This window comes from Furipterus horrens, unplaced genomic scaffold (genome assembly GCF_987537825.1).
Source record: "Furipterus horrens unplaced genomic scaffold, mFurHor1.1.pri manual_scaffold_2, whole genome shotgun sequence".
NCBI lineage: Eukaryota > Metazoa > Chordata > Mammalia > Chiroptera > Furipteridae > Furipterus > Furipterus horrens.
This window is the reverse complement of record NW_028327172.1, coordinates 184,516,433-184,540,318: the sequence shown is the minus strand read 5'-3', so window position 1 is coordinate 184,540,318 and position 23,886 is coordinate 184,516,433. Positions and strand designations below refer to the sequence as shown.

General features: G+C 38.0%; 1 protein-coding gene across 3 annotated transcripts in view; it reads right to left on the bottom strand.

Annotated features, from left to right (window-relative positions):
* Window positions 1-23,886, bottom strand: part of CLOCK (clock circadian regulator) — a 131,916-nt gene that overhangs the window by 90,660 nt on the left and 17,370 nt on the right. For 2 of the 3 annotated variants that reach the window (XM_090266854.1, XM_090266856.1), the window contains exon 3: window positions 2,838-2,918. The gene's annotated coding sequence lies outside the window, so the exon portion shown is untranslated. Of the gene's footprint in view, window positions 1-2,793; window positions 2,919-23,886 lie in introns of all 3 variants that reach the window. The other variant, XM_090266855.1, reaches the window with a different exon arrangement.

The window sequence follows — 23,886 nt, the reverse complement described above, 5'->3', positions numbered from 1 at the left end:
GCTATCTCCATTTCATCTAGTTCTTTTTCTGGAGTTCTGTCCTGTTCTTTGATTTGGGCCATATTTCTTTGTCTCCTCAATTTAGCAGCCTCCATGTGTTTGTTTCTGTGTATTAGGTAGAGCTGCTTTTATTTCCTGTCTTAGTAGCATGGCCTATATAGAAACGGCACCTATAAATTGTGTGGGGCAGAGTCTTAGGTAATTGCCAGGGCAGGGCAACCCGCTTTACCACTTTGTGGCTGTGTGGTGAGGGCTCAGGGAGGAAACAATGTTGCCACCTGACTTCTGGTAGTTCACGTGGCACTCACCCTGTTTCCAGTCACTTCACCGCCCTTCCTGCATGCAACTAGCACCCTTCCAGCTGTTGCTCTGGTGGTGAATCCCAGAGTGGGTGGGTTTGCATATGTTCTAAGACCGTGCTGGCCCTCAAGGCAGCAAAAATCCAGCAGATTTCAAAAGATAAGCCCCACTGGTTTTTACAGCCAAAGATAATGGGGGTCTGTCTTCACAGTGCTGGAACTCTGCGCTGTATGGTCTGGCCTGGGGCTGGGATCACTCGCCCCTAAGGTATCCCTTCAATCTGTTCTGCCACCTCCACTGCTGCCACAGCCTTTCTGCACCACCACACCTCTCCACCCATCGCCATGACTCTGCCCCTACTACTCATCTGGATGAATGTGCCTTCTTTCAATCCTTGGTTGTCAGACTTCCATACAGCTTGATTTTCAGACAGTCTGGGTGTTATTGGTTTTGAGATCTGGTTGTAATTCTATGGTTGTACAAGGAAGTGAGGTGTGTCTACCTATGCCCTGATCCTGAAGGGAAGCAGCTTAATACCTTTTAAATTATGTTCTCTTTACTAGGTATAATGAAAGATAAAATTTTAAAAGTTAGATTCTTGAGCAAATAATATAGGGAAGTTTCATTTTAAAAAAGGGGCGGTTCAGTGGAAGAGTCAAGAAAAGTTTCATAAGACTTAGACGAGTGGCTTTTAGTATGTATACATTTTAAAGCTCTACAAAGAGAAGGCTTCTAGGTTTCTTTGAGATTGGTAACTCTTGGATTAGTGGTTCATCTAGTCTCTTAAGATTTCAAAAAATGACAATATATAATCGACTTAGAGAAATGAATCTGGCCAATAACTTGATGACTACCTATAAAGAATGAGTCCAGAGAAAATCACTGTTTTCAATAAAATTATCTCCTGTGGTTAACAAAAACACCCAGTCCCAATAAGCAAATCTTTTCTTTAAAAAAACCCTGGAATTATGTGATCATGCAGATAGTTATTAGACTACAATAGACCAACAAACACAGTTGACAAACATTGACTGTGTGCCAACTATGAGTCATTCTTATAACAGCTACAGGGGGACCCAGTGGTTAAAAAGATAGGAAGGGTACCTACCCTTAGGAAATTTATCATTTAGTAAATCTTGACTGGTATTATTTTCTCCTGTTTTGAGTATGAAAAAACTTACAAAGTCACAAAACTATTAACTGTTCTAGAGGAACAAGAAAGGATATAAAATTGTGGTCTTTTAGCTCCTAATATAGGACTTAACCTAACCTATCTGTCAGAATGAAGAGCTCCTTAAGATTATCCTCCATGCCTATCCATTGACTCCAAAAGGGACCCAGTACCTTCATCCCCAAAATTGAGCAAGTCGCCAACAAGTTTCCAAGTAATATATTAGTAACTTTCACTTAAAAATAACAGGTAATTTCCATACATTAGGAAAAAAGAACTATACAAAAGGTGTAAATAATCTTTTAAGAGCTTAAAATGTTATGGTAACATTAAATCCTGTTAAAAACAGTATTATACTAATTTTCTCTATATATACATTCATTTTAGAAAAAAACATATCAACTCCTCTTATTTTCTATTTTAAAAACAGCACTTTCAAGGATAGAAACAAGCATAAATAAATCAATGAGAGTTGGTACTGACTCTGACCTCCCTCTAATTTCCTCCCACACACCTCTTAAACCTTAGCACCCAATCTATAAATACTTCTACAACATGTAGAGCACAGCTTATTCTGGGAAAGGTCACACAATAAATATTTTTGACTTTCTGGGCCATAAGGTCTCTCATACAACTACCTAACTCTGCCACTATAGCTTGAAAATAGTCATACAGAATATGTAAAAAATATTAGCAGCTGTGTTTCAATAAAAGCTTTATTCACACGTGCTGAAATCTGAATTTCATGTAATTTTCACATGTCACAACGTAGTATTCTTCTTTTATGATTTTTTCCCTAACCATTCAAAAATGCAAATACTATTCTTAATTTCATGGTCATATAAAAACAGGCAGTAGGCTGAATTGGTAGTGTGTAGGCCCAACAGAAAAGACTGGCTTGTAAGTTGGAGCTGCAATAGGTGACTGACCCTTTTCACCTTAATCAAATGATTCTTTTCCTCTAAACCTAAAATCTGACAGAAAATAACTCTTACCCTATTTTTCAGTCATTTGCAAACTGCCTTTTCTTATCTCAGAAAAAAAGACAAAAAGTTATAAATCTTATTTTTGAGCAGTAAATTTGAAAAATTCCAGGAATTGCTGAAAATACATCTGGATATAAATTATCTTACCAATTAATAACTTTTCACTCTTCCTAAGAATGAAAATTCTAAAGATAATTAAAAGCTATCAAGGAAGGTAACCAATCATGACCTAAATATTTTTATAATATTTTAGCCTATGCTCCTTGCCAGATTTCAAATCTCACTATACCCAATAATTATGAAAAAAAAAAAAAAAAGAAAAAAATGATGGCATACCTCTGAGCACAAAATGAAGGTTGAAGGTATCTAGTGAAACTCACCAAGTTCTAAAGATCCATCTAAGAGGAATGCAGAATTTCCCAAAGGCATCTTACACAGAATCAGCTTCTGAGTTCCGGCAGCTTTACAGGAAAAAAATAAAATAAAAATTCTATAAAACAAAGGCATCTGTGGAAATAACGTTAACCAAATTCTGAAAATTCTGAGTAACAATACCTCCAGTGTTTTTTCCCCCATCCAAATATACAATATTAATTGGGGCCTTCCATGTGCCACAAGTTGGGGATATAGCAATGACCATGTCACATCCCATCACACTCAAGAGAGCTCGGTTTGTAGGGCAACTCCAAATGGGACGAAAGGTTTTAAGAATCATGATGATGTGAAGAGAAAGCATGGCAGATATGCAAACCAGTCTGGTGAAAATTGCTTAGAGAGAGCCTCCTAAATGAGGCGCATCTAATGCAAGCATAAAGCAAGGAGGAGGGGACAGAAAGAACATATTTCAGCCAAAGGGAACGGCACTTACAAAGTGCCAGAGGAATATGGTATTGGTGTGGAAGTAAAAGAAGTCCAATGTGGCAACTCAGTGTAAGAAAAGGAATGAGAAAAGGCATCTCTGAGATGAGATGGGCAAGGGAGTAAAGTAAGAGGTGAAGGAATTTGCCTCGAATCACGTCACACTGGGCTGAAAAGCATAGCCCATTTTAAAACTTTACCACATGACAACAATATACTAGCCCAGTGGGTCTCAACCTTCCTAATGCCGCGACCCTTTAATATAGTTCCTCATGTTGTGGTGACCTCCAACCATAAAATTATTTTTATTGCTACTTCATAACTGTAATTTTGCTACTGTTATGAATCGTAATGTAAATATCTGACATGCAGGATGTATTTTCATTGTTACAAACTGAACATAATTAAAGCATAGTGATTAATCATAAAAACAATATGTAATTACATATGTGTTTTCCGATGGTTTTATGTGACCCCTGTGAAAGGGTGGTTTGACCCCCAAAGGGGTTGCGACCCACAGGTTGAGAACCGCTGTACTAGTCATTCTTCCCAGCCCCCTAGCCTCACGGCTCTGAGAAGGAAGGATTGTGTGGAATCTTTTGACATTTTCAAGGGCCTGAGGGGAGACTGCCCTGGGGCAATAAAGGCAGCCTCCCTATGAACGGATGAATTGATCAACTGACCATCAGGCGCCCTCCTGCAGAATGATGGGGAGAAAGTCAGTCTCAGTACCATTTTCAATGGCTAATTTACAGATACCAAGCACTTTACTATGTGTGAAGCCCTATTCTAAGTGCTTTACAGGTATTAACTAAGTCAATCTTTTTAATATCCCTATGAGGCAGGTACTTTTATTACCAGTATGATTTCATGAAACAGTCCATACATTACCACTAATTTTTATTAACAATTAAAATAAAATTACCAGAAATGTTAACACCTCTTATCACAATATTAAAAGCATTTTAATTATCAGAAAAGCACTATTTTAACTATCAATTAACAAAAATAAAACTTTACAACTTATTAACTTTGTTATTACTTTTTAAACTAGCGGTTCTATTAAGAAAAGAGTTGGACAAAGTCTATTCCTTGCTCATTCATTCACTCACTATGACAGTTTCCACATACGCAATGGTGAGGAAAACACACCAAATTCCAGCTCTAGTGGAAGTTAGTCATTGAAATATAATGAAAATGGATACCCTGTGGCAATTATATTTTTGCAACATATCCTGTTTTTTGAATGAATGAAGAACCAACAAACAGACAAAATCTGATGCAACAGAAAAAATACCAAAACCTGAGGGGAGCTGACTATGAATAAAAAAAATCACATGTTAAAGGCGGACAAAGAAGAAGAATAAAACTGTTCCACTGAGGAACAATAGAAAAGAATCCTTACCCCCAAAGCACAATCACAGTAATCAATGCACTATAATGAAGGTCCTTAAAGGAATTAATAGTTATGAAAATAAAAAGTAGACGAGTATTAAACAGCAAGATTCAAGACTATAATCAAGTGATTAAAAAATTAAATCTTAATCCAGCAGTCTTTACACTGGGGGCCAGATGGTTTTAAGGGAATCGATTTCCAGATCATTAATTTCCATAGTTTCCAGTTACTAGAATTAAATCAAGGTCAGAGCATCATGCTAGTTTCTCCTTTTCTATACTTTATTTTATAATCCTCCTTCATCCCATTCACAAGAGAAAGGTACATCTCTCACACATCTGAAACCTCACTACAATGCATTTCCCTGAGATGTAGAAACACCCAGAACACCAAAGTAATCATTTGAAATACTGATATTGCTGGGGTGGGGCGGGGGCGGGTGGCAGTAACCTTTAATGCAATCACCATACATATATCCAAGGTGGTCTTGTCTTTCCTTGTCCCATACACTTTTGTTAAGGATAACCCCTGACATTAAAAGGAGATATTTGGGCCCAACGGGCTGTTAAAACTTTAGAAGATAAGAATAATACAAACTTTTGATTAACAGCCTCACCTGAGAGGAAACCCAGTGAAAACAAGTAATAATAATACTGAAGACAGATACAATTTAGTTCACCCAGGTAAAAAGTTTATGGCCAGACACCTCACATAATTTACCTAGAATTATTTAGAATTCATGATTTAGGAAGCACGTTGAATTAGAACCCAAGATCTGCACTTTAACATTTATCAAGAGAAATGAGAAAGATGTTAGTACATTCTGTCAATCACCTTTGTCTTGTGTCTGTGGCTTAAAGATATTTTTTATGATTTCAGAAAATTGAAAAGAGGCCTTACTTCTGTCAAATCCATGTCATATCTTCAAGCAAAGTAACAAAGAAGAGAGGAGGGGAGGGGAAGGGAGGGGGGGAGGGGAGGGGAAGGGAAGGGGGGAGGGGAGGGGAAGGGAGGGGAAGGGAGGGGGGGAGGGGAGGGGAGGGGTAGAGGAAAGGGGAGGAGAGAAGAGGAGAGGAGAGAGAAGAGAAATGGTAAGTAAAAAGGAACTAATAAAGCTTTTTTCTTACCTGTCATTTCAAACTGTATTTCAAGTTAGCAAAAGAGACCTAGTTGGTAATAGCTAGTCTTGCAAATTTCAGCTAATAAAAACAAAAGAAATAACATAAATAGGCGAGCAACAATCATCATGGTTTTTAAAACCATTATGAGAAAAAGCGATAGTGAATTTCACAATAAATCATACTATCCCAACTGAATGCACTAATCAATCAATCTTAGCATCTTCAAAAGTGAGACAACCAAATATTATATATGCCATGATGTGATAAAATATGTAGAAGATCTTACGACTTAAAAAATATTCTTATTTAGGCCCTGGCCTGGTAGCTTAGTTGGTTACAGCATCGTCCTGATGTGCCAAGGTTACAGGCTTGGTGCCTGATCAGGGCACATACAAGAATCAACCAATAGTTATTTTAAGGTAATCATGATAGAAAAATGACTTTGGAGTTCATTGCTGTCTAATTCAAAGAAATCTTGATCAACACTGGGGTGACTGAGATTTTTAATCTTGTTAAAATTAATTTATAACTATGTTAAAATGCATAGTTATTAATGATAAATATATTAAAGGGCCACAAATGACTTGAAAACCAAAAAAAAAAAAAAAGAATCAACCAATGAATGCATAAGTAAGTGGAACAACAAATTGGTATCTCTCTCTCTCCCTCGCTTTTATTTTTAATAAAAGTTAAAAATAAAAGAACACTCTTATTTAAAAAGTCAAACTGGAATCTATGAAACCTTTTAGTTCATATTCTTAACAGTAACAATGTCACACCCAAAGGTGAAAATATCTTAAAGAGTTAATTAGAAGTTTCCTGCCCTCCAAGGAATAATGCTATATCTTTCCACAAGTCTAAGGGGGCAAGCAGTAAGGAAAAACATGTCTAAAAAGGTCCTTTAAAGAAGCAATCTGGGTTTGGGGAGGGGGAACTTGAGAAACAATTCTTTTGACCAAACTTCCAGATCACATTAATATGGGAAAGGAATATGTAAAATTACATCAGGAAACAATCAGACAAATCAAGAATGTTCAACATTCTACAGAACTGACCCAGTGCTTTCAACATGGAGGAAAAGAAAGGAAAGGGAGGTGGGGGCTTGTCAATTATTCAAAATTTCAAAAAGACTTGGAATCTTTAGTTTCAAAAATAAGAAATGTTTACAGATGAATGATATGTGGAATATGCTTCAAAATTGTATTAGGAGAGGGTAAGTGGGTAAACGTACTGATGAAACAAGACAGGTCCTGAGTTAACAGTTTTTAAAGTAGGGTCATGGGTAGGTGGAAGTTCATTGTTCTATTCTGTATACTGTTGTATATATTTTAAATATTCCATTAAAACAAAAGCATGTGCCCTGACTGGTGTGGCTCTGTCGGTTGGAGCATCGTCCCATAACTAAAAGGTTACAGGTTCTCCCTCACATCTACGTCTCTCTCTCTTTTCCTCTCTCTCTAAATGAAATGAGAAAAAAAAAAAAAAAAGTCCTCAGGTGAGGATAAAGACAAAACAAAACAAAAAAACACAAAAGCATGTGTTATTTGAGAAAGCTCTTGCTTTCTTAAGAAATTAGAGCAATACTGTAATACATGACTCACTCAAACACTTTCTACCAAAAGTGATCTACAAAATGATGTTACTCCTCTTCCAAATAAATTGTACTCGTAAAAAGAAAAGGAACTGCCCTGGCCAGGTGGCTCAGCTGGTTGGAGCAACGTCCAGTACACCAGAAGGTTGTAGGTTCAATTCCCGGTCAGGGCACATACTTAAGTTGTGGGTTCCGTTCCAGGTCAGGGCATGAACGGGAGACAATGGATCAATGTTTCTCTCGCTCCTTCTCTCTCTCCCTATAAATCATTAAACGTATCCTAAGGTGAGAATTAAAAAGAAGAAAACGACCTATAACACAATCAATTGAAATGTATGCACCCAATTTGAATCTTGATTCAAACAAACCAACAACAAAAATGCATTATATGATATTAAGAAACTACAGTTAATCTGTTTAGATGTGGCAATGATATCGAGGTTATGTAAGAAAATATCTTTACTTTTTAAAGAAACATATCGAAGTCTTTAGGGGTGAAATGTTAATTTCTTTCATTCCCCCCCACCTTTTTTTTTTTAAGAAAAACTGAAGAGGGAAAGAGAAGATGATGACAAACACTCATGGTTGCCTCTTCTCCCTTTGGAAACCTTACTGGTAAGACAGCACGGAAGTACAAAAAGGAATAAATCTACAAAAAATGAAAATAATGGAGAAGGACATTACGAAGAGATGAGATGACACAGTAAATTTTGGAGAACAGTAAGTACTCCCAAGGGTGTTAACAGGTTCAACAAAACTAAGGAAAGCACAGCCCAAAATTCACACATAAAGGGTTACAGTGGAGGTCTGAGTCAATCATTCTGAGACTGACTCTAGGCTCAGAATTAGTGGATAAAGAAGTTGAAAACAGTAGACCTAGAAAAAAGCTGCACCCGTTCCTCTCTGCGCCCCTTCCCTGGCTAAGCAAGGCCCAGTGTTACCCTAAGCCCAAAACAGCAACACTTTTCTAAAGAAATCCAACATGCTGCTCAGAAAAGAAACAGTCTTCTGGCATGGATGTTAGTACCCACATACATAGGTCATACCAATATGACAACTGGAAAGCTCCTAAGACAAACAACAGGTTCTGTGTGCTTATGCTCTAAACCTAAATTTGCCAGTAGACAAGATGCTCCCTCTATGCCCAAAGAATTAGCAGTCTTTTCAATCAGAGATGGCAATTAGAAAACAAACCCACCTACAAGAAAGGAAACATTGCAGCTACCTAAAATTATCAAGATAATCCTTTAGCAATAATATAAACCAAAAAATAATGATCCCCAAAGGATCAAAGAAAAAACAGCAGTTAGAAAAATACCAAAGTAAATAAGTAGATCAACTGATCCCAAAAGAATCATAGATTATTCAGGATACAGGAAAAACTCAAAACTAAAACAAAATATCCTCAAGAAACTCCTGAAAAAACTGCATTCAATACAAAAAAGAATGGGATGCACAATATTTAACAAACAATAATATAAAAGAGTTATAAATGCTTTACAAAGAATTTATTTACCCACAAAGTAATTATCTTCATTTCGTAAATTAGAAACTGAGCTTACATAACTTGCCCAAGGTCACACTGTATCTATACCCACAGTATGGCACTCTGATTCCATTGTATATACCATGTTGCATATAAAGTGATACCACCAGAAAATAAACAAAGCTACTGTGATATTAACAATGTGTTATAGCAGTGATTTCCCACCTTTTTCATATTTTATGGCACACATAAACTAATTACTCAAATTCTGTAGCACAACAGATTTTGCTAATCTGACAAGAAAAAATGAAATGGGTACAATTTTGATTAACTTACTAAAAAAATAATAGCATTTACCTATCCTTTTTGCTTCAAAGTGACTTTTTTTTTAAATAAGGTGCTTATACAGTATATAACAACCCTGGCTGGTTTGGCTCAGTGGATTGAGCGTCGGCCTGCGAGCTAAGTTTCGCTGGTTCGATCTTCCAGTCAGGGCACATCAGAGAAGGAAAACTCTGACTCCAAAAAACCTCCGCTGCCTTGCGGCATACCTCTTCAGGGGAAAGGCTAAGGGAGTAAACCCCAACAGAAAATCCGGAGCCGGAGTCCCTAAGGCAGTTTGACGTTGTAGTCAACACCGGCAACTCCTGCGGCGCACCTGAAGCCAAGCTGTATTGACTCCGTCTTTCCCTTGGACCCTTCAGCTGCGAAGAGAGGTGGGGTCTGCTGCATGGGCAACAGCAGACCCTCCATATCACCCTGCCCAGGCTCTGTAGCTTCAGCTTCACTGGAGAGGACACTCCAGCGTCATCGCAAGATGTCGATTCAACACGGGAGGAGACAGATACCGTGTCACTCCCGAGTCGGACTGCACAACCGTTCTCGGCGGTGCAGATAGACTCTTAAGAAGCTACACCATCGTCTCTTGAGACAGACGGCTGCCGACGACGACAGTATATAAGGATTTCTGGTACCACGAATTAGCCAATCACATACAACCTTATTATGAGATGTGACCAATAAGATGCCACTCTATTATGAGGGGTGACTGAAAAAAAAAAAGAAATTCATTTACAGAAAACTGTGTACTTATTCTTAAATGTTAAACTTCAGTCATCCTCAAAGTACTTCCCATTTGATGTAACACACCTACCAAACGTTTTTTTCCAGTGCTCTAAACAGTCTTTTAATTCATTGATTTTCATGCCTTTTAATGCTTCTAACGCTTTTTGTTTCACCTCTTCCACATCTGCAAAAATTTCCCTTTGAGGACATTTTTTCATCCAGGGAAACAAAAAAAAAGTAGCTTGGGGAGAGATCAAGTGAGTATGGAGGGTGGGAAACATGGATCATGTCGATTTTGATCAAAAAACTGAAAAACATGCAGCGCAGTGTGGGTAGGTAGACTCATAAATCACCCATCATGAGGGCAGGGGTAATCCACTAAGCCAGGGTGATGGACTCTCAAAGTGCCACCGCACTGTGGCTGTGTGTGGGGGAGGGCTCAGAAAAGGAACAATGGCCGTTCTGAAGTTATGTCTGGGAGGAAGCTGTCTCCAGCTCTCATCCTGATGTTGGATACTTTAATTCCTCCCTGTATGTCACTGGTGCCCTTCAAGGTGCTGCCCTGGTGCTGGAGCCCAGAGAAAATGATGAGTAAGTCCATGTGCAGGGCTCTCCAACAGGAGACATCTGAGAATCCTGCCGTTTCTTCTGCCGACCCGACTCCCAATGGTTTTTTCACCCTGGGCTGGGTGTCTGGTATGGGGCTGGGATCCCTCGTTCCCAAGATATCCCTCCAATTTATATCCACCACAGGTGTGTGTGGGACCAGCCAATCTCATGTGTCCTCCCCTCCTACCCATCTGGATGAATGTGGTTTCTTTTGTTGGTTGTCAGACTTCCATACAGCTCGATTTTCTGATGGTTCTGAGCGACAGCTGTTCTGTAGTTTAGCTTTAATTTTGCTAAGGTTGTAAAAGGAGGTGAGCCGCATTTACCTAGACCTCCATCTTGAAGGAAAGTAATCTTGAAATTTAAATATTTTATTTGGAGTTACAAATGTACTAATAAAAGAACTAAATATAGGTTTTGAACTTCAGAATGAAGAGCAAAGACAGGAGATTAATGACAGCGTAAGTAAGCTAAATTCTCATATTTTTCCTAGTAAAGTCAAGAATAACTTAAATTTAACTAACTAATCAAGAAATGAAAACAGATCCCAACAAAGAAAAATCTGGGAGTGGACAGCATCACAAGAAAATTCTCCAAAACATTTAAAGAATACCAATCCTCCTCAAACTCTTCTAACAAATTCGATGGGAGGGAACATTCCAAATGCATTTTATGAGGCAAGCATTACCCTGATACCAAAATCAGAAACAGACATAACGAGAAAATTACAGACCAATATACCTGACGAATATTGATGCAAAAATCCTCAACAAAATACTAACCAAATTCAATAACACATTAAAAGGATTGTGTAGGGACTACTGGCCAAGATGGAGGCCTAGACAGACATGCTATGTCTTCCTCCACAACTAAGACGGAATACAACTACTTCAAAACTACAGAAACCAGAAGTTCCAGAAAATCGAGCTACATGGAAATACAACAAAGATATAAAGAAGAAACACTCATCCAGACAGGTAGAAGGGGTGGAGCCAGGGTGGAGAGGACGTGGTGTGGTGGCAACAGCAGGAGCGCCAGGCCGGTAGAAAGCACAGTCACACATTTTAAAAAGTTGGGAGGGACACCTGGGGAGCACTCCCAGTACCAGACCAGACTGCACAGCTTACGGTCCCAGTGCCAGAGAAGATAAAGCCTCATTGCTTCTGACTCTGGAAACCAGTGGGGGTTGGGGTGGAGGAAGAAACTGCCAGTCTCTCAGCAGACTCAGCTTGTTTAAAGGGCCCCCATGGTCCTAGAACGTCTGCAGGCCCATCTACTCTGGGAACGACAGCCAGGGCAATGGCTAGAGGGACGCCAGTCCCATGCGGAAGTGGTAGAAGTGCCTGGAAAAGGGGTGAGTGCTGAGCAAGCAGCATTGTTCCCTCTCAGACCCCTACCCCACATACAGCACCACAATGTGGTGAAACAGGACACCCTATACTGACAAATCCCTAAGGTTCCGCCTCTTACAATGTAACAGGAGTGACAGCTCTACCTAAGACACAGAGGGGAACAAACACAGGAGCCTGTCAGAATGAGGAGACAAAGAAGTACGGCCCAAAAGGGGTCGTACCAGTGGGAGACTAAGTGACGAGGAGATAGCCAACCTAACAAATGAGGAGAGAGCCAACCTAACAGATGGAGAGTTCAAAACACTGGTGATAAAAGATGCCCACAGGCTTGACAGATAGGCTTAATATGACAAACGCATAAGGGAAGAAATGAAGGCTATGCTAAATGAAACAAAGGAAAATCCACACAAAACCAATGGTGAAGGGAAGGAAGCCAGAGTTCAAATCAATGATTTGGAACATAAGGACGAAATAAACAGTCAACCGGTACAGAATGAGGAAACAAGAATTGAAAAAATGAGGAGAGGCTTAGGAACCTCTGGGACAACTCTAAATGTGCCAACATCCAAACCATAGGGGGTGCCAGAAGGAGAAGAGGAAGAACAAGAAATTGAAAACTTATGTGAGAAAATAATGAAAGAAAACTCCCCAAATTTGGTGAAGGAAATAGATGTACAAGTCCAGGAAGCATGGAGAGGACCAAAGGAGCTAGACCCAAATAGGACCACACCAAGACACATCATCATTAAAATGTCAAATGTTCAAGATAAAGAGAGAATCCCAAAAGCAGCAAGAGAAAAGCAGGAAGTTACCTACAAAGGGGTGCCTATAAGACTATCAGCTGATTTCTCAAAAGACACTTTCAGGCAAGAAGGGACCGGCAAGCAGTATTCAAGGTGATGAAAAGCAAAGACTTACAACCATGATTACCCTACTCAGCAAAGCTATCATTTAGAATGGAAGGGCAGATAAAGTGCTTCTCAGAGAAGGCAAAGCTAAAGGAGCTTATCATTACCAAGCCATCATTATATGAAATGTCAAAGGGATTTACTTGAGAAAAAGAAGATCAAAATTATGAGCATTAAAATGACAACTCACAACTATCAACAACTGAATCTAAAAAATGAAAACAAAATCCAACTAAGCAAACCAGAATAGGAACAGAATCATAGGTATGGGGATCATTTGGAGGGTTATTAGCTGGGAGGGGGAAGGGGGAGAAATGGGGAAATGGTGCAGGGATTAAGAAGCATATTTGGTACAAAATAGGGGGAAGTTAAGAATAATACAGGGAATGGTGAAGCTGAAGAACCTATACACATAACCAATGGACATGAACTAAGTGGGATGGGGTTGCTGGAGGGAAGGGGGTGTACTGGGCAGAGGGGAGCAAAGGGGGAAAAACTGGGGCTACTGTAACAACATAATCTATAAAATATACTTGAAAAAAGAAAAATAAATAAGATCTTTAAAAAAAAAAGGATCGTGTAGCATAATCATGTGGTAATCATACCTGGAATGCTGGGATGACTCAACATATAAAAATTAATATAATACACCACAGTAACAGAAGAAAGGGGGAAAACACACAATCATCTCAATTGATGCAGAAAAAGCAATGACAAAATTAAACCCCCTTTCACAATAAAACACTCAACAAACAACTAGCTAGGAATAGAAAACAATTATCTCAACATAATAAAAGCCATATGAAATGTCCACAGCTAATATCATGCTCAACAGTAAAAATTGAAAGCTTTTCCAGTAAGATTATGAGTAAGGCAAGAATGACCACTTTCATCACTTCTATTCAACATACTGCTCAAGTCCTAGCAAGAGCAATTAGGCAACAAGAAGAAATAAAAGGCATCCACATAGGGAAGGAAAAAGTAAAAAATTACCTGTGTTCACAGAGGATGTGTTCATATATGCAGAAAACTCTATAAAGATCCTGCACCCACAAAAAAGTTAAAACAAATAAATGATTTTGGCAAAGTTACCCAATATAAAATCAACACGTATAAATCAATTTGATTTCTATACATTACCAATGAACAATCCAAATACAAAATTAAGAAAATAGATGCATTTACAACAGCATCAAAAAGAATAAAATAGTCAGAAATAATTTAACCAAAAAGGTGAAAAACTGGTACACTGAAAACTACAAAATATAGCTAAAAGTAATGAAAGATACAAATAAATGGTAAGATACTCTCTCTGTGAACTAGAAAACTTAGTATTGTTAAAATGTCCATATTATCCAAAGTGATCTACAGATGCAGTACAATCTCTATCAATATCTCACTGGCATTCTGCCCAGGTAGCTCAGTTGGTTAGAGCATCATCCTGATATGTCAAGGTTAAAGGTTCAATCCCCAGTCAGGGCATACACAAGAATCAACCAATGAATGCATAAATAAGTAGAGCAACAAATATCTCTCTCTCTCTCTCTCTCTCTCTCTCTCTCTCTCTCTCTCTCTCTCTCTCTTAAATCAATAAATCAATAAAAAATTTTTAATCCCACCGGCATTGTTTTTACAGAGAAAACCTCCCTAAAATTCTTATGGAATCTCAAGGGACTTCAAATAGGAAAAAAAAATCTTAAAGAGCAAAACTGAAGAACTCGTACTTCCTGATTTCAAAACATACAACGAAGCAACAATAACTAAGAGAGAGTGGTGTTGGCATAAGGACAAATACAGAATATTAATGGAACATAATAGAGCCTAGAGTCCAGAAATCAACCCTTGTGGCTATGGCCAAATAATTTTTGAGAAGAGTGGCAAGACTACACAATAGGAAAAGGACAATCCCTGCAACAAATACTATAGGGAAAACTGGATTTTCACATGTAAAAGAATGAGGTGAAACAATTTACTTTACACAATGTACCAAAATTATTTCAAAATAAATTAAATGCCTAAAATTAAGATCTAAAACTATGAAACTCCTAGAAAAAAAAATAGGGGAAAAGTTTCAGGACACTGGATTTTGAAACAACTTCATGTATATGACACTAAGAGCATAGGCAACAAAAGCAAAAATAGACAAATAGAACTATAAACTAAAAAGCTTCTGCACATCAAAGGAAATAATCAACAGAGTGAAAAGCAATGAACAAAATGGGATAAAATATTTGCTAAGTATTATCCGATAAAAGGTTTATATTCAGAATATATAACAAACTTCTACAATTCAACAACTAAAAAAACAAATAACCCAATTTAAAAATGGGCAAAGGACTTAGACATTTCCCTTAAGAAGATATATAAATGGCCAACAAGGATAAAAAATAAAATAAAACCCACTCAACATCCCTAATCGTAAGAGAAATGCAGGTCAAAACTACAATGACATTATCACTTAAAAACCATTAAAATGGACATTGTAAAAAGAACAGAAAATAATGAGTTAGTGAGGATATAGATAATTTGGAACCCTTGTTCACTGTTGGTGGGAATGTAAAATGGCAAAGTTATTATGGAAAACAGGACAGAGATTCCTCAAAATAATAAAAATAGGATCACCATATGGTCCAGCAATCACATTTCCAGATACATATGTATTCAACCAAATTCAAAGCAAGATCTCAAAGAGATATTTGCACATTCATGTCTGTGGCAGCATTATTCAGAAGAACCAAGATGAAGCCTACCAAAATGTCCACTGACAGATGGCTGGATAAAGAAAATGTAAGCTATATAATAACTAAATATATTTTTTTAAAAATCCTGTCACATGCTATAAAATGGATGAACCTCAAGAATATTATGCCAAGTAAAATAAGTTTAAGAAAAAAATGGTGCGTGATTCCATCTAAAGTGGTTAATATCATAAAAACAAAATTGCAGAAAGGTGGTTGCAAAGGGCTAGGAGCAGGAGGGAAAAAGAATTTGTGTTTAATGGGTACAGAGTTACACTTTTAAAAAATATATTTTATTTATGTATTTATTTTTAGGAAGGGGAAGGGAGGGAGAAAGAGAGGGAGAGAAACATTGATCAGCTGCCTCTCACAGGTTCCCAACTGAGGGCCTGGCCTGCAACCCAGGCACGGGCCCTGACTGGGAATTGAATTGGTAACCTTTCAGTTTGCGGGACAACGCTAACCCAGTTAACTATACCAAGGGCAAGTTTCATTTTTGAAAGATGAAAAAGTTCTAGAGATCTGTTGCACAACAATGTGAATATTCTTAACCCTGATGATTAAGATGATGTTTAATGTTATACGTTTTTCTAAGAATTTTTAAAAATAAAAGCAGGAATTGCCTTGACCAGTGTGGCTCAACCGGCTGGGCATCATTCCACAAAGCGAAAGGTCACCAGGTTCAATTTCCTGTCAGGGCACAAACCAGGGTTACCGGTTCAGTCCCCAGTCAGGGCAGGTACAGAAGGCAACCAATTGATATTTCTCTCGCACATCAATACTTCTCTCCTCTTTCTCCCTCCCTTCCCCTCTCTAAAAATAAATAAAATCTTTGAAAAATAAAATAAAATAATAAAAGCAGAAATGTTATTTATAGTTAAGCAGCTAGATATTTTTTATAAACTGCAAACATGGTTTAAAGTGATTGCTTCCTGCTGATGGTCACTATCGGTCAGCAGTTATGGAGCACTTCCATCATCGCAGAAAATTCTATAAGATAGTAATGGTATAGAGAAAACCTAGTGTAATAAAACTAGAAAATTAACAGAAGTCAAAAAGAAAAAGCCTGTCCACCTTGTAAATTATTATGTTTGTTCTCTACTTGTTTTCTGCTTTTCATACCACTTGGTATTTCTTTGCTGCTACACTGTTTATGTTTACTAAATGCAAAGCACAATTTGTCTGAAACTTCCTTCCAGCTCCTTAAATATTTTATTTTGAGACATTTGTCTTTTGCATGTTACATTTCTGTTCCCTTGTTTTGACATCAGTTTTACTTAGTGCCTGTGTAAATTTTTGGTTTTTAATTGTTAATTTCACATTTTTTACATGGGGTCTTATATTTAAGTGTCCTAGTGCTGCCAAAACAAAGGAACACAAACTGCATGGCTTAAAGCACAGTTGGGGTACGAGCCTTATATACCCAATTTATTGAGAGTTATTATCATGAAAGGATGTTTAATCTTGTCAAATGCTTTGTCTGAATCTATTCAATAACTGATTATGTAATTCTTATCTTTCATTCTATTAATGTGGTAATATCATATATACATTTACACACACACACACACACACACACACACACACACACACGGGGTTTTTTTTTAAAGATTTACTTTTACAGAGAGGGGAAGGGAAGGAGAAAGAGAAAGAGAAACATCAATGGATGGGAGATACATCGATCAGTTGCCTCCCACACACCCTCAATCAAGGAACTGGCCCCGCAACCCAGGTATGTGCCCTGACTGGGAATTGAAACAGTGACCTTTCGGTTCACAGGACGGCACTCAGTCCACTAAACCACACCAGCCAGGGCATATCACATTTAATGATTCACGCATCCCAGGGATAAATCCTACTTGATCACGCATAGTAGTGTATGATCCTTTTAGTGAGCGGCTGAATTCAGTTTGCTAGTATTTTATTGTTAATCCTTGCATCTATATTCATCAGGAAAATTAGGCTGTAGTTTTTTATAGTATATTAATCTCACTTTTTTTATCAGGATAATGCTGGTCTCATGACATGAATTTGTGAGTGCTCCTTCCCTTTCAATTTTCTGGACGTGTTTAAGGAGGACTGGTGGTAATTATTCTTTAAACATTTGGTAGAATTTACCAGTGTAACCATCTGATGTCGGGCTTTGCTTCGTTGGGAGGCTTTAGATTACTGTCTCAATCTCCTTACCGATTATTGGTCTGTTTAAATTTTCTATTTCTTCATGATTGTCTTGGTAGGTTGCATATTTCGAGAAACTTATACAGTTCTAGGTTAAGCAATTTCTTGGCATATAATTGTTCATGGCAGTGTTCTTGTAATCCCATGTATTTCTGTTGTGTCAGTTGTAACATTTCCTCTTTAATTTCTAATTATATTTCTTTTTTTCTTAGCGTAGTTTTTAAGGGCCTATCAATTTCATCTTTTAGAAAAAACAGCTAGTAGTTCCACTGATCTTTTATGGTGTTTTCCTGCTCTCTATTTCATTTATTTCTGCTCTAATCTTTATTTCCTTCCTTCTGCTAATGATGGGCTTAGTATGATCTTTTTCTGGTTCCTTGAAGTACAGATAGGTTGTTTATTTGTGATCTTATTTTTTTTTCTTTTTAATCCTCATATGAGGATATGTTTTAATTGATTTTAGAGAGAGAGAAAGAAGGAGGGAGGAAGAGAGGGAGAAAGAGGGAAACATCGATCACTTGCCTCCCAAATGTGCCACAACCAAGGTTCAAACCCATAACCTAAGTGTGTGCTCTGTCTGGGGATCGAATCCACAACATTTTGGTGTACGGGACAACACTCCAACCAATGGAGCCACCTTTTTTTCCCTCCATCTAGACAATTATGGCTATAAATTTCCCTCCTTAAATTGCTTTTGCTGCATGCCATGTGTTTTGGTATGCTATTTCCATTTTTGTTTCAAGGTTTTTTGTTTTTTTTTTAATTTCCCTTTTGATTTCTTCTTTAACCAACCGAGTTTAGAAATGCAGTATTTCACTTCTACATATTTGTGGATTTTCCAGTTTTCCTCCTATTACTAATTTGCAGTATCATATTATGGCTCAAAAAGATAAATGGTATGCTATCATTCTTCTTAAATTTGCTAAGACTTGTTTGTGACCTAACATATGACCTACTCTGGATAGTGTTCCAGGTGTACTTGAGAAGAATGTGTATTCTGCTGCTGTTGGATGGAATGTTTTATATATCTGCTAAGTCAATTTAATCCAAAGTATATTTCATGTCCAGTGTTTCCTAATTCAGTTTCTGTTCTATATGACCTATCCATTGTGAAAGTGAGGTACTTTAGTCCCTTACTATTATTGTTTAGTTGTCTATTTCTCTTAAGATGTTATTTTTTGCTTAACATATTTAGGTGCTCCAATACTGGGTGTATATATAATTGCAACTGTATATCCTCCTGATGAATTGGCCCCTTTTTACTATATAATGACCTTTGTCTCGTGTTATAGTTTAAGATTTAAGGTCTATTTTATAGCTACCCCGGATCGTTTTGGTTTGTATTTGCATGGAATATCTTTTTTCATCCCTTCACTTTCAGCCTACATGTGTCCTAAAAGTGAATTGCGTCTCTTGTAGGTTGCACATAGTTGGGTCTTTCTTTCTTTATTTATTTTAGTCCATTTGGCACTCTGTGCCTTTTGACTGGAAAATTTAATCAATTTAAAGTAATTATTGATAGTAAGAACTTATTAATAACACTTTATTGTTTTGTAATCCCCATGTCTTTCTCATTCTTCTGTTGTCTTTGTGAATTGATGATTTTCTGTAGAGGTATGCTTTGATACCAATCTTCTTTAGCTACTGCAGGCTTTGCTTTGTGGTTACCATGAGACTTACATAACAGTTTATTTTGAGCTAACAGCTTAGATCACATATAAAAATTCTACTCTTACCTCCCTTCCTATATTTTGTTTTAGATGTCACACCTCTTTTAACATTGTGTATCCATTAATAAATTACTGTAGCTATAGTTCTTTTAATTGAATTTACTGGGGTGATTTAGTTCACAAAATCATATAGGTTTCAAGTGTACAACTCAATAAAACATCATCTGCACACTGCATCATGTGCGCATGGCCCCAAGCAAATGCTCTTTCCATCCCCATTACCCCCACCTTTGCCCACTTCCGCCTAGCCCCCACCTCACTTTCTCTCCAGCCATCACCATACAGTTGTCTGTGTCTATGCGTAATGCACACATTTTTTTGCTTATCCCTTCACCTTCTTTCTTCCAGTCCCTTCTTCCCCCTCCTCTCTGACAGCTGTCAATCTCTCACATGTATCTATGCCTCTGTTTCTATTTTGTTTATCAGTTTATTTTGTTCATTAGAGTCCACATATAAGTGAGATCATAGGTTGGTGGGAATGCAGACTGGTGCAGCCACCTTGGAAAACAGTATAGTTTCCTCAAAAAATTAAAAATGGAACTGCCTTTTGACTCAGTGATCCCACTTCTGGGAATATATCCTAAGAATCCCAAATCATTAATTTTAAAGAACATATGCACCCCTATGTTCACTGCAGTGTTTTTTACAATAGCCAATACCTGGAAACAGTCCAAGTGCCCATCAGTAGATGAGCGGATGAAAAAAGGTGTGGTACATTTGTACAATGGAATACCCTGCAGCCATAAAAAAAGAAGGAAATCTTAACCTGTTGCAACAGCATGGATGGACTTTGAGATTATCATGCTAACTGAAACTGCCAGTCAGAAAAAAACAAATACCATATAATCTCACTTATATGTAGACTCTAATGAATAAAATAGAAACAGAGGCATGGACACATGGAACAGACTAACAGCTATACACAAGAATAAACTGCAAACGGCTTAAAGACTTAAATGTAAGTTGTGAAGCCATAAAAATCCTAGAAGAAAACATAGGCAGTAAAATTTCAGACATCTCTCATAGCAATATTTTTGCCAACATATCTCCTAGGGTAAGGGAAACAAAGAAAAAAAATAAACAAATTGGACTACATCAAACTAAAAAGCTTTTTTTGCACAGCAAAAGAAGCCATCAACAAAATGAAAAGAGAATCCACTATACGGGAGAACATATTTGCCAAAGACACATCTGATACGTGGCTAATTTCTAAAATATATAAAGAATGTATACAACTGAACAATAGGAAGATGAACAATCCAATTAAAAAATGGGCAAAGGACCTGAATGGACACTTTCCCAAAGAGGACATACAGATGGCCAATAGACATATGAAAAAATGTTCAATGTCACTAATCATCAAGAGATATAAATTAAAACCACAATGAGATATCACCTTGCATCTGCCAGAATAACTATCATCAATAAATCAAAAAACAAGTGCTGGGGAGGATGTGGAAAAAAGAGAACCCTTGTAGCTATAGTTATTTTTAATATCTCTGTCCTTTAAACCTTCATAATAGAATTAAGTGATTTAACACACCACCATATTATAGTATTAGACTTTGAATTTGATTATATCCTTACCTTTAACAGAATGTTTATATTTTTATACCTTTGTGTTACTAATTTAGCACCCTTTCATTTGAACTTGAGAAACTCCTTTCAGCACTTTTTGTAAGGCAGGTCTAGTGGTGATAAATTCCCTTAGCTTTTATTTGAGAAAGTCTTTACCTGTTCATTGAAAACAACTTTTCTGTGTAAAGTACTTGTTTGGCAGTTTTTTTCTTTAAGCATTTTGAATATATCATCCTTTCTCTTGGTCTGAAAGTTTCTGCTGAGAACTCTACTGATAACCTTATGGGAGTTTCCTTGAGTTTTTTTCCTCTTGCTGCTTTTTAGATGTTGTGTTTGATTTTAGACAGTTTTATTACAATGTCAATTGAAGAAGAGATTTTTCAACTGAAATTTTGAGGTGACTTATTAGCTTCATGAACTTGGGTGTGCAACTTTCTCCCCATATTTAGGAAGTTCTCAACCATCATATCTTTATATTAGCATTCTGCTCATTCTCCTTCTCTCCCAGTTCTGGAACTCCAACAATGAGTAGGCTATTTCTTTTAATGGTATCCATAATTCACATAAGTTATTCTCACCTTCTCAATTTCTTTTCTTTTTGTACTTCTGATTAAATAATTTCAAGTAAACTGTCTTCCAATTCGCAAATTCTTCTGCTTGGTCAAGTCTACAGTTGAAGTTCTATTGAAATCTTCATTCAGTTCAGTCATTGTATTCTTCAATTCTAAGATTTCTGTTTTTGTTTCTCTTAATAGTTTATATTTCTTGTTGGAACTTCTCATTTTGTTCTCTGTAGTTCACTGAAGTTCTTTAAGGGAATTATTTTGAGTTCTTTGGCAGACAGTTCATAGACCTCTATTTCTTCAGTATAAGTTGCTACAGTTTTGTTAGTTTCCTTTGGTGGTGTCATGTTTGCTTGATTACTCATGATCCTGTGGTCATACACTGGTGTCTGCACATCTGAGGAAGAAGGCACCTCTTCCAGTCCTTACAACATGCTTCAGCAGGCCAAGTCCTTCACCAATCCGCCCGTCCAGATTCCGACTGGGTCCTCAGGTAGTTTCTAAGGGTAAGTCTGCTGCTGGAGCCACTGGGCACGCAGATGTGGTGCCTCTGTGAGCAGATGGGCAAGCCTGGGGCTTGCATAATCAGGGATCATTACTGGTGCCTGGGTACAACGGGAGGTCCTGGAGCCTGTGTTCACTGGTTTAGGCCTCGGGTGGTGATGGGTGTAGGACATGGTTCAGCATGGGTGTTCCTGGATTCTGGGTCCAAGGAAATCAACCAGGCACTGAGTACCAATGGGGTAGATCCAGAAAATGTGTCTGTGGGGACTGGTTCAGTGCTGGGATGAGCCCGGAGGCTGGTTTGACTGGAGATGGCCTGGAGCTGGCTTAGTGCTAACAAGCCTGGCACCTCTGGCTGGGGGAGTCAGATAATTAGGGGCCTTGAGCACTGCTCTGGCACTGTGGCAGGCCATAAGCCTGGGTCCATGGGAGCTGGCCTTGAGGCTGGCACCATGGGGGCTGGCTTGGAGCTGAGGTTGGGCTAGGAACCTAGGTTCATAGGAGCCAGTCTGGAGTCTAGGTCCACAGAAGCCAGCCTAAAGATGCAGGCTGGTCAAGGACCTGGGGCAACAGTAGTCATTCTGGCACTGGGCCCAGCCAGGAGCCTGGGTTCACAAACAAGTTGGGAACTAGGGGCAACAGGAGCCATCTATGGTCATGAGAGCCAGCTGGCGATAGGATGTGCCAGGAGCCTGGGTTCACCAAAACCCACCAATAGCCTGATGGTGTGGGAGCCATCCAGAGCCATGAGAGCCAACAGGCAGTGAAGTGGGCCAGGAGTCTAGGTTTGCAGGAGCTTTCTGGGAGCCTGATCCCACAGGAGTTGGCTGGCACCAGGGTGGGCCAGGAGCCTAGGTTCTCAGAAGCCTATCAATAGCCTGGGGCCACAGGAGCCAGCTAGCCCCAAGAAGGATCAGGCCTGAGTTCACAGGGACCCTCTGGGAGCCTGGAGCCTAGGAAGCTGCCTGGAGTTCAAAGAGTTGCCTGGGGCCACTGAGTTGGCAGACACAGGGGTTATACAGCCTGGGTGACAGTGAGAAATTCCTATGCTCCCATTTTGCTCCAATAATGAAATCTTATGTGCTCTTGTGATAATATTGTGTCAACTGCTAATCTTTAATAATTAAGAATTTTACAGATTTAAAAATTAAGTTTTGAACATATGGTTTAAATTTTATTGCTTAAATAAAATGTATTTGACCAACTAAAGTTGTCAGAGCTTTAATTTTCTTAAGTGATTGATTAGTAGGCTAGTATAAGTGAAAATTCTCAATTGGCACAAATTAAGAGTACTTATATTTGGGCAACTAGGTTATAATATGTACTCTCATTTATGATTTAGTATTCCAGTGGTGTGAAAGTTAATCTCAAACGCCTTAAGAAGCTTAGAGTCTAACTAAACTATATTAAACAAATGTTCTTTTAGATAGGAAGATAAATTCGCAGTATATTATAATATCCAATAATGTTAAAGTATTTGCTAAATATAAGAATAGACTATAAAATACAGGCATACATATAAACATGGATGCATCGACAGTTTCTGCATTTAGTTATGTTCGAAAACTAATTATTGACTATATACTATGTCCAGGTACTATTTGGAGTACTAGGGTTATATTACTGAAGAAAACAAAATCCTATCATTTGAAACTTATGTTTTACATTAGAAACATAAAATTTTCATTTCATACCTGCAGAATGTATTCACAAGTAATATCTTTAGGGAATTCCAAAATCTCAGGGCTTTCA